The sequence below is a fragment of the Condylura cristata genome, unplaced genomic scaffold, assembly GCF_000260355.1.
Source record: "Condylura cristata isolate star-nosed mole 26May11 unplaced genomic scaffold, ConCri1.0 scaffold00005, whole genome shotgun sequence".
Lineage (NCBI taxonomy): Eukaryota > Metazoa > Chordata > Mammalia > Eulipotyphla > Talpidae > Condylura > Condylura cristata.
The window spans coordinates 9,138,445-9,156,190 of record NW_004567106.1 but is presented as its reverse complement, the minus strand read 5'-3'; the positions used below and the strand labels follow the sequence as shown (position 1 = coordinate 9,156,190).

General features: G+C 37.5%; 1 pseudogene; it reads left to right on the top strand.

Annotated features, from left to right (window-relative positions):
* Nucleotides 1–13,892: 13,892 nt before the first annotated feature.
* LOC101637202 overlaps nt 13,893–17,746 on the top strand; it is a 35,261-nt pseudogene continuing 31,407 nt past the window's right edge.

Sequence of the window (17,746 nt, the reverse complement as noted above, 5' to 3'; positions counted from 1 at the left end):
AAGTCAGAAGAAATCAACATAGTGTATGATTTCACCCCCGTGTGAAATACAAAATAAAGCAGAGGAACAAACAAAAGCAAACCAAACTCTTGAAATCTGACTGCAAGACTGAGCATACCTAAGATGTGGAGGTTTGGGGGAGGTGGGAACAAAGGGGAGAGTGAAACCAATAGGTTATGGTGCAGGATTATTGGGGCTTTGGTAGTGGGTATAATGTGATAACATACATTTGTAAAGGTCTTAACCTGTACTCCTAAAAGATATTCAGTGTTGTAAACCAAAGTGACTTCAGTAAACATAATTTTTTAAAAATTTCATAATGAAGGCCAAGTTATCATGTTTCTCTCTGCTTATGATAAATGAATTTCGTTTGTAAAAAAATGAACTAATGTTATTGTGAATTTGAAGGGTGATTAGAATGGCATTTCCTTTGGTGGTTTACGAACTCACCACCAACAAAGCAAAAAGCATTTTAATGGAATATTTTCACATTAGATACATATTCTTTATTTAACATTGAGTCTTTGCCTGGTATAGTCAATTTGTTACATTATTTATGCCTGCAAAGCTTAGTTGGACATAATTAGGTACAAAAACTACTTCCACAGTATATATGTTTACCTTTTCTTCATGGTTAATGTGACTTTCTATGTTTTTTCTTTGGTATGTGTGTGTTACTCTTACTCAAAAAGTCTACACATATAACACACACATATACATACATATGTTTTTAAAATACATATTTAAATATATATATATATACTCTAAATATATTTAGAATAATTGATTTTCTTATTTTTCTTGATTCTAATTTTCATTTAAACATTCATTTATTCACTAGCTATCTGAATTTAATACAGATCAGACACTTTGCCAGATACTCTACATACATGAGAATCTTGTATTCTTACAAGAAAAGCCTTATGATAAGTACATAATAAATTTATGAAAATTGAATAGTGATCCGGCCATATGGAAGAGTCAGATTGATGAGTTGTTTTTTTTTTAATTAGGTCCTAAAGTATGGGGTTGAGATTGATGGGTAGGTGATTTAGAAGACATTTGAGAGAAAGAGGGAAGAGGAGTGATGGGCGATGATAAGGAGACACCAGGTAGCCTGGCAGACAGGCCGAGGATTCTTAGGTAGTATGGCCAGGAAAAGATGCAAACAACCAAATCACAGCCTGATCACAGACTCAAGAATGAAAGTACGTTTGCCTGCACATGCAGTCCTCTTAAGTGTACACATCTTGAGACAGATTGAAGCTGATCTTGTTGATTTTTCCTTACTGCTCTTTTTCTCCATGGTCACACCGTCTATTTTTACTCTGACTGCTCCCCCAGGACATTGGCATAATTTGCACAGATTTTGCTTTCCTTATTTCCTAGCGATAAATAATCTACTGATTATGACTCTACTTTTTCTCACATAAGGAATTTTTCTACTGTAAGTGCTGAAATGCCTGCATTGTTTTATTTTCCAGGCTCTGTAAGCAGCCTATGTTCGAACCCGCCTGTCTGTTACACATTCCTTCGTGGTATCTTTGTTTTGGGGGGGAGTATAAAGTAAAATGCATGGACTTTGGAGTTAGATCTGACTTTGAATTTATGCTTCTCTTCTTACTAGCTATTTCCTTTGCAAAGAAACCCAACCTCTTTGACTTTATTTATCATATATGTAAAGTGATGACACTGAAGTCAGCCTTTCAGAATTAGTTAAGTAATATATGCAAGAAGTCTAACTTATGATGGCTTATGGCATATGGTAGCTTCAATAGAGTGTAGCTGCTGCTAATATACTAATGTTTCTTCATTGTTCATCTTGTCATAGTTGGATTCATTTTTCTTATCCTTTCTTCTCTTTCCATAGTTTTTTCCTAGTGCATTATACTGACTTAACAACATCCTTACTTTTAATGATTTCTTTAAAAGTCCTCTATTATTTTCACATTCACAAGCCTACTTTTCCTGAGTTTTAACTTTCTCCTCTCTGTCTAGGCAGTCTCTTTCTACCTGCCAAGTCCTCCTCAAGCCAAGATCTATCCCTTGTTCTGTTTGTCCACATTGGAACATAAACTCCCCAGGGCAGGGAACTTGTCTTTCTGCATATTTGTCAAGTATCGTGTACATTTTGAGAGCTAAATAAATAACAAATATAATACAGGTGGGATGAATGTGTTCAGTAAATACCTTAGGTATTATCTCTTGACTCTGATTATCCCAAATCTATGGATATGAGATGTACAAACAGAGGGCTGCTACAAAAATAATAAATTACAGTTTGGGCTACTCTATATTGGCAATAGACTGTCAATGTGGATAGGCAACAAAAGTTTCATATGCTCCACTTAAGAGCAGAACCTCAGTTGTTACTCACACCAGGGACCATATTCTATATATTCATATACTAACCATAGGTCAAAGATGACCCCAATACAGTTTTCCTTCTATACTGTAACATTAACCATAGCAATATTGCTGAAACCTGCCAAGTGAAACTCCTTCAGCGAGACTAGGTTGTACTTCACAATTCCTTGCCTGTGTGTACTTTTCCTGATTATTGTATGGGTCTGGCTCTGCCTCCTTCACTAATCTCTAAGTTTCAAGACAGTACCTTTGCCTTCTTTTTTAAGTCCCTCATAGTATTGAGCACTTAATCTGCTCTTAAAATTAGTATTTTGACTGAAAAGCCGCACATATAATGGTCTCTCCCTAAAAAATGCTAATTGACTTCTGAATTCCTTTAAAAATATTTTCAAGTTGTATATATAAAATATTTTCAACAGAGGCCCACCCTGGTGGCGCAGCGGGTTAAAGCACAGCACTAAGAAGCTTAAGCTGATTCTGAATGAGTTCGATCCCCGCCTGCCCCGGAGGTGACCACATGGCACGGCAGACCTCTCCTGACCCGCCCGCTGCTCCCCTCAGCAGTGTACTTTGTCAGTCTGCCTGTTCTGCTCCCCACTCAGTCTCTGGTGAAGGCTCTCACCATCCCTACACCTCTGGCCTGTACCCCAGTTCTGTATGAATAAATAAATAAATAAATCTTTAAAAATATATATTTTCAACATAGAGGAAAGGACAATAAAAGGATACTTATTTGCTCATAACTTGTTTAAAAATTTTAATATTGTGCATATTTTCATCACTTTCTCTTTTTGTGCTTACATATTATAAATACAGGTAATCACCCCATGCCTCCTCTTGCTTCATCCCACAATATGTCTTTCAGTTGATCTGTTTCTTTCACCTCTAAGGTTTTAAACTACTAAATATGTAATTATCGATAAACTAGGTTTTTTACTTATATTTTTAAAATTTGTACCCCTGGTGTTAATTTTATATATGTTGCTGCACATTACTTTTCATGCAAGATTCAACTGTTGATATCATGCATGAACTGTGGATCCATTTAGCTCCTGAGTTTATCTACCCACTCCCTTTGAAGGGCACTTTGTCTGTGAAAACTTTGCTGTCCTAACAGTGCTGCCGGCAGCATGCGTAGGCATTGCTTTTGAAGCATGAGCTTCTCTAGCCAGAGTTTCATGAATAAAACACAGACTCTGAAGCCCAACTGCCCTAATCCACATCTCAGTTCCACCACAAAGTCACAATGGTTTCTTCTTGGACATGTTACTTAATCTTTCAGTGCCCTGAATTTCTCCTCTTCAGTGAATTTTGGAAAATAGCAGCACCTCCTTCAACAGAATGAAATAGTAGGTGCACAAAGTAAGCACTTAATATATGACCACAATTTCTGTTATGGGGACAGATACCTAGGAATCTAGAACTTAGGAAGAAGGTCTGAGGAATTTTGGCTATACTAGCTATTGCCAAATCCACTTCTAAATGGTTATACCAATTTATAATCTCACAAGCACATTTGAGTTCTTGTTTTCCTCACATCTTTACCAGGACTCAACTTTTTTATTGTGACTGTCAAATTAAGATTCAAAAAAGAATGGGAGTGGGAAGAAAGAACGGTGTGTTGGTATTAAGTACTCAGAAAGGTCGACCAGATGAGGGAAGGGAACTGATGGGATAGCAAATGGGAAATAAAAAGTCTTTTAGAGCCAGACTTAGTGGAAGCTTAGGAGATATACTGAGAAATGATGGTGGAGGGAGCATATAAGGTGAGTGGAGAAGGACCTCCTTTGACAACACTCTTTTAGGGAAACTATTGACTTATCAGAGAAAATGAGCTTGCTTGGGTGGGGATAAGAGAAGTTTTTTAAGAAAAGGATAAGTAAAGGGAGAGAGGATACTAAAATGCCAGGGTTTGTAGAATAGCCAAGATGAGGATCAAGTTTCAGGGAAAGTAGTTAATTGGAAGTATTTTTTTTCTGAAGACTAAAAGACAGAGTCAACGATATAATACAGTGTCAGCCTCTGAGCAGCTTTCTGATTTTTTTTTTTTTTAAGATTTATTTGTACATACAGAACTGGGGTACAGGCCAGAGGCTCAGGGGCAGTGAGAGGCTTCACCAGAGACAGAGTGGGGAGCAGAACAGGCATATCGATGAAATACACTGCTGAGGGGAGCAGCGGGCGGGTCAGGAGAGTTCTGCCACGCCATGTGGTCACCTCCGGGGCAGGTGGGAATCGAACTCATGCGGAAGTGGTTTCAGCTTCTTAGTGCAGTGCTTTAACCCGCTGCACCACCAGGGAGGTCCCCTCTGATTTATTTTTTAAACTTAATTTCTGTAGCCATTGCCCTCCATCAGTCCCCTTGATACTGATTCCATCACTGGTGTGTTGAACCAGATTGGCAAGGCTATATTCCTGTTTAATGAATGCAAGCTCAAAGGTTCAGACTGATTCACTAATTTGCTGAAGATTGTATGTCTTAAAAATGGTAAAATCCGGCCCTCCCTGGTGGCGCAGCGGGTTAAAGCACAGCACTGAGAATCTAAAGCCTCTTCCGCATGAATTCGATTCCCGCCTGCCCTGGAGGTGACCACATGGCGTGGCAGACCTCTTCTGACCCGCCCACTGCTCCCCTCAGCAGTGTACTTCGTCGATCTGCCTGTTCTGCTCCCCACTCTGTCTCTGGTGAAGCCTCTCACCGCCCCTGAGCCTCTGGCCTGTACCCCAGTTCTTTAAAAAAAATGGTAAAATCAAGTCTTTAAAAAAAATGGTAAAATCAAGACTGGAACATACATATTCTAAATACAGGGCTGTTTGCATCAAAAAGAATTGATAGTTATATCTTTTCTTCTCAACTCAAAGCCATAAATGTTCCATTTTTCTCCTAAGACAGTCACACTTTTTTATTTTCTTATTTTTTATTGAGGCAACATTGGTTTACAAAACAATATGTTTCATACCTCTTCAGATGTGTATTAAAATAAAAAAAGTGGGGGAATATACAGTTCTCCAAGGAAGACATACAGATGGCCAATAAACAAATGAAGACATGCTCATTGCTACTTATTATCAGGGAAATGCAAATCAAAACTGTAATGTGATACTGTGAGAATGTCTGTAGCAAAAAGACAAGAAACAACAAGTGTTGGTGAGGGTGTGGAGAAAAGGTACCTTCATGCACTGCTAGTGGGAATGTAGTCTAGCCTCCATGGAAAATAGTGTGGTGATTCCTCCGAATATTAAAAATAGATCAATCATGGCATTCAGCAGTCCTCCTTCTATGTACCTATCTGGAAAATATAATATGAAAATCCCTAATTTGAAGAGATACATGCACTTCTATGTTCACTGCAGTACTATTTACAAAAACAAGTTATGGAAGATGTGGTGTATATATATATATATATATATATATATATATATATATATATATATATATATATATCACAATGAAATACTATTCAGATGTTAAAAAAAAAAGATGAATTCTTACCATTTGTAACAACCTGGATGAAACCAGAGAGGATTATGCTAAGTGAAATAATTAGAAGAAGAAAGACACAGGATAATTTCACTCATATGTAATATAGAGAAACAATACAACAAAACAAATCCTAGATTTCTGACTGTAGAGTTTAGGTCTAGGAGAGGGGGATTGCAGGGAAGGGGAACTAAGGGCAGAGGGGACCCAATAGACAGTGGTCCATTGCATGTTCTTTGGTGGCAAGTATATTGTACATTGAGTCATAATTTTACTTTCATCTCTTTCAGTTAGTTGGCTCTTGTCTCTTTCTCAATCTTATTTTCTACCATACTCTTAGCTATTCTCTTACCTCTGTACCTAAAATATATCTTGACTGGTTTTGAGTTCATGGAGTCCATGTTTATACCATTCTCCTGTTTTAGAAAGTTTTCCCTCCTTTCTCCATCTCCCTCTAGGTCCTGTTCAAGACTTACACATTCTGTCATTGCTTCAGTGCACACTCTCTGCACTGTGATGTTGGCTGTTTGGTCATGAAGCATGACACTATTATACATTCTCTTCATTTGTCCTCAGATTGTTATTCTATGCAACAAATAGCAAAGCAAATCACTGCAGGCAATTGTTTGCTTGCCATGTATTTTTGTGCCAACTACTTATAATATAGGGATTTCCCAGTTATCTTTAGCTGAACATAACATCAGACCTCCATAAATAATTGATAATTGATGAAATATGGATGGAGCAGAATTAATGGAAATAAATTAATTATGGAAGACGTGGAAGTTAAGATAAAATTGGTAGTCAAGATAAAAGTCTGCAAGACATGATGAAAATTTTATTTATTTACATTATTACATTTTCCAAGAAATCAAGGCTCGAATGTACCCCCAACAGCTATACCTTCATCTTGTAAGTTGCATTCTTTTACCACCTGATGAAAATTTTAAATGACAAAAATTGTAAAAAGGTGCAGGTACAACACTAGACTGAAAATAGGTTATTCTGCTCCTTCCATCATGACTTTTTTCCTGGCACTTCACAAAACAGGGGAAGTTACTTCTTTTTTTATGTCTATTTATTTAATCTTGGGGTTAAATAATATGTGCACATATTGTACTCATCCTCCGCCAAGACACCCATGCCAACATGTACTTCCCTCTCCCACATCCTGACTATCCCCCACTTCTCCACTGTCCCCCATTCCTTTTGGTAACTAAAAGTAAGTCTAAGATTTATTATTGCAGTATTTTGCCAGTGTATGTCATTTATATTGCACAGATGAGTGAAACTATCTGATATTTGCCTTTAACTTTCTGACTTACTTCACTTATCTTAATAACCTCAAGGTAATAATGTCCCAAGAGACACTATTCCATCTTTCTTATGATTATATTTCACTGAGAATATATTTCACATTTTATGTATCTATTCATTTGTTGTTGGGCACCAAGGCTGGTTTCATGACAGCAATTTTGGACATTGCATTTATGAACACAGGTGTACTTAAGTCTTTTTATATTAAAATCTTCATATTAGGCCCTCCCTGGTGGCAACTGGTTAAAGTGCAGTACTGTGAAGCTAGCCACAGCTGCCTCAGCACAAGTTTGATCCCCAGCCAGGGGGGTGACTCACATGCAGTGGCAGACCTCTCCCGACCCTCCTGCTGCTCCCCTCAGTAGTGTACTTCATCTGTGCCTGTTCTGTTCCCACTCTGTCTCTGGTGAATCCACTCATCGCCCCTGCACCTCTTGCCTGTACCCCAGTTCTGTATGCATAAATAAATACATCTTTAAAAAAGTAATTAAAGTTTTCATATTTTGGGGGTAAATATCTAGCAGAATAATGCTAGATCATATAGAATTTCCGTTTCTCTTTTTTTAAAGATGTGTTTATTTATGAATACAGTACTGGGGTATGGGCCAGAGGTGCAGAGGGTGAGAGGATTCACCAGAGACAGAGTGGGAACAGAACAGGGAGATTGAGGAAGTACACTGCTGAGGGGAGCAGCAGGCTAGACAGGAGAAGCCTGAGGCATCATGTGGATCACCTCCTGGGGGTGGGGATGGATCAAACTTACACCTAAGTAGCTGAGGCCAGTTCGCAGTGCTGCACTTCAACCTGCTGTGCCACCATTTTTATTTCCTTAAGAAATATCCATATTTTTCCCCACAAGGTTTATACTAACTTGCTTTTCTACCACCAGTGAGTAAAAATTCCTTTTATTCCACATTCTCGCCAACATTTGTTGTTTCCTTTTTTTTTTTTAATGTGAGTAACGTGGGCTTTTCTTGCAGGGGTGAGATGATACTTCATTGTGGTTTTGATTTGCTTTTACCTTACAGTAAATGCAATAATTTTTCATAAGCCTGTAGACCATGTGAATATCTTTTGAAAAATATCTATTTATAGACCTTTTATCCATCTTTTTATTCAGTTTTCTTTTTGGTTGTTGTTGTTGGACTGCATAAGTTTTGTGTATTTAGGAAATAAGCCCTTTGTCAGACATGTGTTGTACAGATATTTTGTCCTACCTTGTGGTTACCATTTATGTGTGTGATGGTTTCTTTTAAGGTAAATGCTTTTTAGTTTTATGTAGCATATTTGTTTATTTTTGGTTCTGTTTCCCTTACCATTGCAGTTGTGTCCCCAAATACATTTTTGCAGTAGATGTCCTGTAGTGTCCCCTATTTTTTCTTTCAAGCAATTTATGGTTTTATTCTGCTATTCAGACCTTTAGTCCACTTTGAATTAATTTTTGTGTATGGAATTAAGTATGGCTCTAGTTTCTTTTTCTTTCTTTCTTTTCTTTTTTTTTTGTTTTTTGCATGTGGCAGTTCATATTACCCAACACCACTTACTACAGAGGCTTTTTTCCCACTGGTCATCAATATGGATATGACTCTATCAAAGATAAACTCTCCATATTTATTCCATATTTATGAGGGTTTATCACAGGGCTTCCTATTCTGTTCCATTGGCCTGAGTTTCTGTTTTTGTTCCAGTACCATACTGTTTGATTTATTGTTGCCATGTAGTATAATTTGAAGTCAAAAAGTGTGATACTTCCATTTTTCTCCTCTTCTCTCAGGATTACATTATCTATTTGAGTACTTTTGTGGCTCCATACTAATTTTATATTGTTTGTTTTTTTTCCTTGAAGAAAAAGTCATTGGGTTTGAGTAGCATAAGCAGTTAAGTCCTGATTACCTTTTTTGATTAAAAAGTCTAATTTAGCTGTTGTGAAAATAGCAGTTTCTGCTTTTTGCACTGTATTACTGGTTTGTAAGACCTGCTCAAACTTTTCACTTTATTTTTCTTTTGACTTGTGGCTTTTTTTTTAATTTACTTTTTAATTTATGCAAGAAGAACTAGAGTTTAGGCCAGAGATGTAGAGAGTGAGGGGATTCACCAGAGATGGAGTGGTAAGCAGAACAGGCAGATCTACTGAAATACACTGCTAAGGGGAACAGTCAAAGCAGGAGAGGTTTGCTGCATCATGTGGGTTAGCCCCTTGGCTGGGGTTTAAAACTCAGACTGTTGCAGTGGGCCATTGGGGTATTAGTACTGAGACTTAAAGACCACCAGGGAGGCTCCTGTCTTTTGGTTTTAAATGAATTCCTTGTACTCAAAATATAGATGGCTGAAACTTTTTAACCAAATTTGTCATTCTGTGCCTTCTATTTAGTGAGTTAAGCTCATTTTCATTTAGGGTGATTATTGATATGAATGAATTTATTATCAGTCATGTTCACTTTTTATTTTTGAGTATTTTGTCTTTATATTACTTCTGTATGTATTTATTTATCTCTGCTATTTCATTTAGATGACTTTTCCCAGCAACTCTGTCAGTTTCTTTCCCTATTTTCCTCTAGTCTAGATTTTTGGTTAATAGTCACCATGGGGGTTATACCTAATTTACAATGTCTAAACACAGTCCTTTATGAACTTGTGTTTGCTTTGACACTTAACTGTACAGGTTCTGTCAATTTTTCCTCTCCCTCAGTGTTTTGTTCATCACTTACACTATCCTTGCTCATGATTCTGATTTTGTATTCTTGTTATTATTTTGCTTAAGGCTTTTGTTTGTTTTTTCTTATAGAAGAATCCATTTCAACATTTGTTGAATGGAAAGACATGACAGAAATAAACTGCACTAGCTTCTGCTTGTCTGGGAAAGTATTTCACCTTAATATTTGATGATTATATTGCAGGATAAAGTGTTCTTGACTGGCAGTTCTTGTCTTCAGAATTGTGACCCCTTTTTCCACTTTCTTCTTGTCTGGAGAATGACTGGAGCAAAATCTAAGGAAAGCCTAATTTGGAAGTCTTTGAAAATCGTGTTTTATCCTATTGCTTATAAATTTTTATCTTTGACTTTTGATAACTTAACAATGATGTGTCTTTGATTAGATTGTTTTGCATTTAGAAATTTGGTTTTTGCTCTGCTTCCTGGACATCTATGTGTAATTCATTCCTTAAATTTGGGAAGTTCTCAGCTGTTACTTACTTATTTGAATAGTTCCTTTCTATTTGCCCATCATCCTTGTGTTTTCTCTTCTTGAGTTCCTATGTCTTTTTTTCTCTTTTTCTAATTGAATGATTTGCACATCTGCATCTTCTATTTATAAAATTCTTTTGTCAGTTTAATTCTATTTAAAATGCCTTCTATATTTGTCTTCATTTCATTTACAGTCTCTTGTTTATATCCCTTTAATCTTTTCAACCTCTTTGGTGAGGAATACTCTTTAGTTCCTTAATCTTCTTTCTAAGATTTGTACCTTCCTGTCTGCCTTTGACCTTCCTGTAATCTTTGTCTGATAGGCCATCTATTTCTGTATCATTTATTTATGTCCCAGAACTTCTGTTATTCTCACTTTGCTTTTCCATCTTGTGTTCAGATGTTCCTTGCCTCCTAGGCATGTGTCTTGCCTTAATTGCTTTTTTGTAGCAAGGCACTGCAGGTTTTGCTTTCTTTTTTTCTCTTCTCTGTTTATCTGGGCATGATGGGGGCACAAGGGGGTTCTGGGTCTCAAATACTCTTATCTCAGTTTTGTTGGGGAGGTTGATCACCTCTGCTCCTCTCTTATCTACAGCATCCTTGGTGTTTCAATTGTCCTGAACTCCCCTCTTGCAGAGGATTGTGATTTACAAAGGTTGAATCTCCTATTGAGGGAAGCTAACTCTGGTTCACAAGGCTCATGCTTCAAGACTCAGCTGGCACTGGCAGGCAGAACGTTACCCTGTTTCTTGACTATGGTTGTAGGTAGTAGCCATCACAGCAGCCCCCACACCTGCTCACATTCTTCCAATAGACGTGGGCTGCAAACACTGTATGCTCCCTTAATATTTTTTTTTAAAGATTTATTTATTTATTCATACAGAACTGGGGTACAGGCCAGAGATGCAGAGGGTGAGAGGATTCACCAGAGACAGAGTGAGGAGCAGAACAGGCAGATCGACGAAGTACACTGCTGAGGGGAGCAGCGGGCGGGTCAGGAGAGGTCTGCCACGCCATGTGGCCACCTCCGGGGCAGGCGGGAATCGAACTCATGCGGAAGTGACTTTAGATTCTCAGTGCTGTGCTTTAACCCGCTGCGCCACCAGGGAAGGCCGCTCCCTTAATATTTTTAAGGGATTGTTGTGTTCTCTCTCACCAGTCCTTCTCTCTGCTCTTGGGCCTTCAATAGAGCCTGGCTTAACTCCATCCTGTGACTCCTTGATCTCTTCCTTCTGGGAGGGGAGTTGAGGCAAAGAGAACTTTCTTTGCCCAAACTGGTCTCAGAGCTCCCAGGTCCCAAGTTGGACCCCCGCCCAGGCATGACTGCACTCCCTTTCTGAAAGGTTCCTCCACAGAAATTCACAATGCCCTGGAGTGCCTTTTGTCATGCTGTGGTTAGCCAACCCCAAGGTTTGCTGGCTGGGGTACCTACTTTCCTGGCCATTCTTCCCTTCACTGCTTCCCTGTCTTTCCCTGCAGCAAGCTACCAACCTTAATACAAATAGTGGGAAAGTCCTGGGACTCTGTCAAGGAAATTCTGTATCTTCCATTAAGCAAATATATTTTATAGTTGTTTTCAGGAGAAAAGTGATCCTAGCTTCTACTATACAGTGATTTATGTAAGGGAAGTTACTTCTCACTGCCTAACAAACAGGCTTCTCCATGCTCAGTTACAATCAATATTATCAATGTATAAGGGTGGTGTTGTAGCCAAAGTTTTGTTTGGTGCTTTATGAAATGATACAGAAGATTGTGTTCATATTCTGTTTTTCAAACTTAATGTGTCTCTTGATAGTGGAGAGATATCAAGAAGGTCATGATCCTTGCCCTTGGAAAGCTGAAAATGTGTGTATTTAGAGGAAGATACTCATTTCCTTGTACAACTCATAAGTGCTCTGCAGAGCAGCATGATGTGAACACCTGCAAGTTCATATAACAGTGTTATAGTCCATGTTTAGGTGAAACTGATAAAAAAAGGAATAGAAAGAATTAGGTGGAAGATTTCCCTTAACATTTTATCAATAAAAAGATGAATTTAATTTCATTGAGAAGAAGGGAAAAGCATTCTAATGCATGCTTTACCTATGTCCAAGAGACCTAGGCTTGCAAGCACTGTGTGTCCTCTTAATATTTTATATTAAGTAGAAGTAGAAATAAATATCACAGTAGGCATGGTAGAATTTAGGGGCAGTAAATTAACGGCAATGGTAATAGTAGTTACCATTTAACATTTAAGTTAACTTTCATTAAACCATATGGCATTTTACTGTTACAGTTAAAACAAGATTTTGGCAACAGTTGACATCATGAAACACTAAAGCTGTATATTTTTCCAGTACACAAATACACTTAGGTACTTCTTAAACAGTAAGTAGAAACTTTAAAATATCCTTAAAATGCTAGTTTCACAAATATTGCAAGTAGCAGGACAAGGTACCCTCTTATTCCTAAAGAAGAAAACCAGAACATATTAAAAACAAAACAAAACATGAATCATTAGTCGTATTTCCTAAGGGAGAATACTTTCTTCCAGCCTATATCAGAATTCTGCTTTATTACATGTAATCAAAGACGAAGTGTGTATTTTGCCCATACTTTAAATTTTGGGAAGAACAGGTCTTTCTATTATATAAGGTTTATTGAGGAGGATAATGCAGGTCCTCTTCATGAAGAGTCTTTATTTTGATTGTGTGTGTATATAAGGTACATAATTTATCTGTAGTCATATATTAATCTATATAGTAAATATACCGTTTCCATTAGCTAAGTTGACAGGTTATCACCCAGATTCACACACATCTTTTTAACTCCTCTACTGCCTAGTCTTATAAATGCCAACACTTACACAGGACAGAAAAATCTCTTGGACTGACCAGTATACTTCTTTCAGTCATCTGTGAAGCCATAAAATGGGAGGGATTCAAACTAGAAAAGTGGTTTTAAATACTATTTAATTTTCCTCCCAGTCCACTATTGAGAGCCTTCGTACACTACTGTCTAGTATGGCCCTTTGTTGAGGCTTATATTTCCCACCTGTACTTCTTTTTCTTTTTCCAGCAACACTCTGTCTTTGTGCCAACTCCTAAATAACCATAAATTTTGTTCTTATAAACCTTAATGAATGCTTGGCCAAGATGCTGTAACTATTGGCTTCTACATTGGAGCATAAATGGAAAGGGGGAAAAAAAAGTGTGCACTGTGAAAAACTGGATAAAATGGAAAAAAGATCACAGCAAACCCAAAGTCGCAATTTGCCTTTAATGTGAAGGAGGCCTTGTTTTCACGGTGTGGCAGCTTTCAGGGGTTTTAATCTCAAAGTGGCTGATCAATTTAAGGTAAGTGGCAGGCATTTGGCCTGGTTCCCAGGCTTTGCTTTGCTGCTTGGAGAAAAGAAAGGATTCAGTCAGACACACAGACAACAGGCATCATCAGCGGCTCCCACATTCCAAGCATTTTAACACAGATTAGGTTGGCATGATTCTACTGTTTACTTAAATCTCCTAGGTGTTGCATTTTTCCTTCTCCTTGCCGTGGTTATCCAAGATGGTTTTCTCAGGTCAGGACCTTCATATGCCAAATAGCTTGCGGGACTGTGAAGGGAAAAAGAAGAGCATGGGTCAAGACTTCCGATTAAAATGCTATTTCACTTGCTCACTGAAAAATATGAGACTTCAGACAGCAGGTAATTGAGCACTGAACTTTTTGCCTAAGGCATACATCGAGACAGGAACTGTTTTACATGCATTCCTGAGGAGGGGGGATGAAGATAATTTCTTTAACAAGGACAAACTTAATTCAGCTAGAAATGCCCAATGGATTAACAGGGTGATTTGTAGTTATTTTTTTCTTCTGATTTTATAAGCATGAGCTTTAAGCATATGTTGAGCACTATTGCAATACAATTAATTTTAAAGCATGTTTACATTACATATTATTTACTTTTTCAAAGCTAATATTGAATGAGCTCAGCAGATCATTTACCACGATCCCATTTTCTTACCAATAGTGATTTTTTAAAAATCCATTTGACTTATTCCCTAAGCTCAATAAAATATACATTCAGTTGATCAGTGCCCCCAAATTTATCAGTTATATCTCGTGTATTTGGGGCTGTATTATGGTTTATGGAAATTTATATTTTAAATACATTTTTACAGTTCTTAAAGATATATTGTCTCATACATTTAAACCCTTTTCATTTAATGATTCTCATGGCATTCTCTTAGCATTCATGGTAGTGCTAAGAGTTTTACCAAAATAAATAGCTAATTCATATTTTTATAATTAAACTTTCATTATTAAGCGTCTCAAGGCAAATGATTATACTTGCAATACCCAGAAATTCCTCAATGTTTTATAAATTTACATTGACATATTTCTTTCTGCCATTGTTGCCATTGAATGATTTGTACTAAGAATATGTATTTTTGTCTATAAGGTTTATCTTAATAAACACAATTATCTGTATTTTAATTACAGTTGTTATGTATGCAACTGCGGTATTGAAGAAAATAATAGCTTATGACTCCTCATTGATTAAGGAGGGAAAAGAGAAAAATGAGAAGCAGATGGTGGCCATCATTCCACTGCTTATCTATGTAACTGGTAGAATTCTAATGCCTGAAATTGTAGCAGCCATACTGTAACCATGAAGAAAATTAGCCCAAGAGTCCAAGATAGCATGCTAAGAACGGCATATAGGAAAAATGGAAAGAATATGGTTCTTCATTGTGTCATTGAGGCACAGAACCAGGGTTCCTGGGACCACCCAACTGCAGATTTCTTTCTTTTTTATTTCTATGCATACAGAACTGGGGTATAGGCCAGAAGTGCAAGGGCAGTGGGAGAATTCACTGGAGACAGAGTGGGGAGCAGAACAGGCAGATTGATGAAGTACACTGCTGAGGGGAACAGCCGGCGAGACAGGAGAGGTCTGCTGTGCCATGTGGGTCACCTCCTGGGCAGGGATCAAATTCACCCTGAAGCAGCTGCAGGGAGCTTGCTGCATCCTAAACTGTTGTGCCACCAGAGAGGGCCTGAGATTTTTTCTTTTCAAAAATGTTTGTTGAGAATTTTTTTTTTCCTTCACCCACCGTCATTCCTTATATCCCCTTATCAATATCTTTTCCACTCTCTCTTAACCTTAGAGGCCTCAGGATATCTATTGATAACCAGTAATTTCTGAAAGTGTTTTACACAGTCAGATTATCTGTTATATAAATGTTGAGATTTATTCTTACATGAATAATAGATGCTCTTTCATTCATTCAGCAATATTCATTTACTACCACATGGGAGGCTCTTGTCCCATTCACTGTACTTGGAATATCTCAGTGAATAAAATACACGAGAGCCCTGTCTTGTGGAATTCACATTCTAGCCATGAGAGATAGTTAACTAAAAGTACAGCAGTAAAACTCTGTAGTATTTTAGGAAGTAGTAAGTGAGAAAAATGAAAAAGAAGAGCATGGCTAAAGATTGGCAGTGCTGGGGTTGGTTGGTCTCAGAAGAAATGAGATTTAAATAAATGAAGGAGTTAGTCCTTTAGTGAGTAGGAGGTGGGTTTTTGTTTTTTTCTCATTCTTAAAAATTGTTGAGAGGGAGAAGTAGAAAAAGGAAGGGGGTGGGGAGTGGGAAGGGGAGACAGAGAAAGGGAAAGAGAGGTTGTTATTTGGAGCCTGTCTGATGCCAGTTCTACTTCAGCTCTTCCTAGTTCTTATGAACCAAGATATTTCTTCCTTTACTTAAGTTTGAAGTAATTATTTGTCACTTGCTACTAAAATAGGACAGACCAGTAGATTTTAAGTTAGTCACAAATAAAATACCTATTTTCCATGAGCAAAAAGTCTATTAGGTTCTGAGCCATATTTCTGTTGTCTATGTAATGAGCTTTATTTCCCATGCTGGGGATGCCTAGATATCCAGAAAAACATGATCTGGAAGTCAAGACATCATGATACTGGTGAAAGAATAAATGAATAAATCAGTGGAATTGGATAGTGAGTTCAGAAGTAGAGCCGTAAATATATTCAGCTGATCTTTGAGAAAGGAACAAGGGCAGCACAAGGGAGCAAAAATGATCTTTTCAATAAATGGTAGTAGACCAATTGGACATCCACCTGCAAAAAGTTGATCTAGACGCAGACATTACACCCTTCACAAAAATTAACTTGAAATGAATCACAGAGCTAAATGTGAAGCACAAAAACAATAAAACTTCTAGAAAATCTAAATGGCATTGGATGTGGAAAAGACTTTTGTGATACAATACCAAGTGAATGATCCATGCCGAAAAGAATGGAGAAGCTAAGCTTCACTAAAATTGAAAACATCCTTGGCAAAAAAAAAAAAAAAAAAAAATGTCAAATGAGTGAAAAGATCAGCCCAGATTGGGAGAAAATATTTGCAAAAACGCATCAAATAAAGGGTCATTACCCAAAATTTGTAGAGAGCTCTTTACATGCGACAGTAAAAAACAAACAACCTGGTATAAAAAAATGGGCCAGACATTAGCAGATGCCTCACCAAAGAAGACTTATAGAAGGAAAACAAACATATGAAAAGAAACTCCACATAATATGTCATCAGGTAAAAACAGCAAGAAGCTAACACTGAATATCCATTATATACCCCAAACACACAACACTGACAACATCAAGTGGTGATGAGAATGTGGAGTAATAGGAACTCTCACTGCTGGTGGGGTTACACAATGGGAGAGCCACTATGGAAAACAGTATAGTAGTTCTTAGAAAACTGTACAATCCAGCAGTTGTGCTCGTTGATATTTACCCAGAAGAGTTGAAACTCCAGAACCATAGATGATACATCAATCACCAGGAGTCATTGACAGTGTAGACTATGAACTTTGAGTGATTAGGATATGCCAATGAAGGCTCATCAGCTGTACCAAATGTACTTTGGTGGAGGATGTTGATAACAGGATAACCTGTGTGTGTGTGTGTGTGTGTGTGTGTCTATATCCTGTATATGTGTGTGTGTGTGTATGTATATACACACACACACACATATATATATAGGAACAGTGTCACACACACACACACATATATATAGGAACAGTGGTATATGAGTAGTTTCTGTACCTTTCCCTTAACTTTGCTGTGAACCTAAAATTTCTGTGAAAGGTAGTCTTTACTTACCAGCCTGGGTGAAGCTAAAAGGAGGTCCTCTGTGGAAGTTGTAATAAAAACTAACAGACATTCCAAAAGGAGCAGTTCTTCAGGAAGAAAGAAAATAGCCAAGAAAAATGTAGACAGCTACAAAATGTAAAGGGTACATATGGTGTGAACATATAATTCTAGCTAGAAGCAATCCAGTCTACCACTAAGACGCTGGTGTGTTTAACTACATATGTACTATGGGAAAAGTTCTAGTGT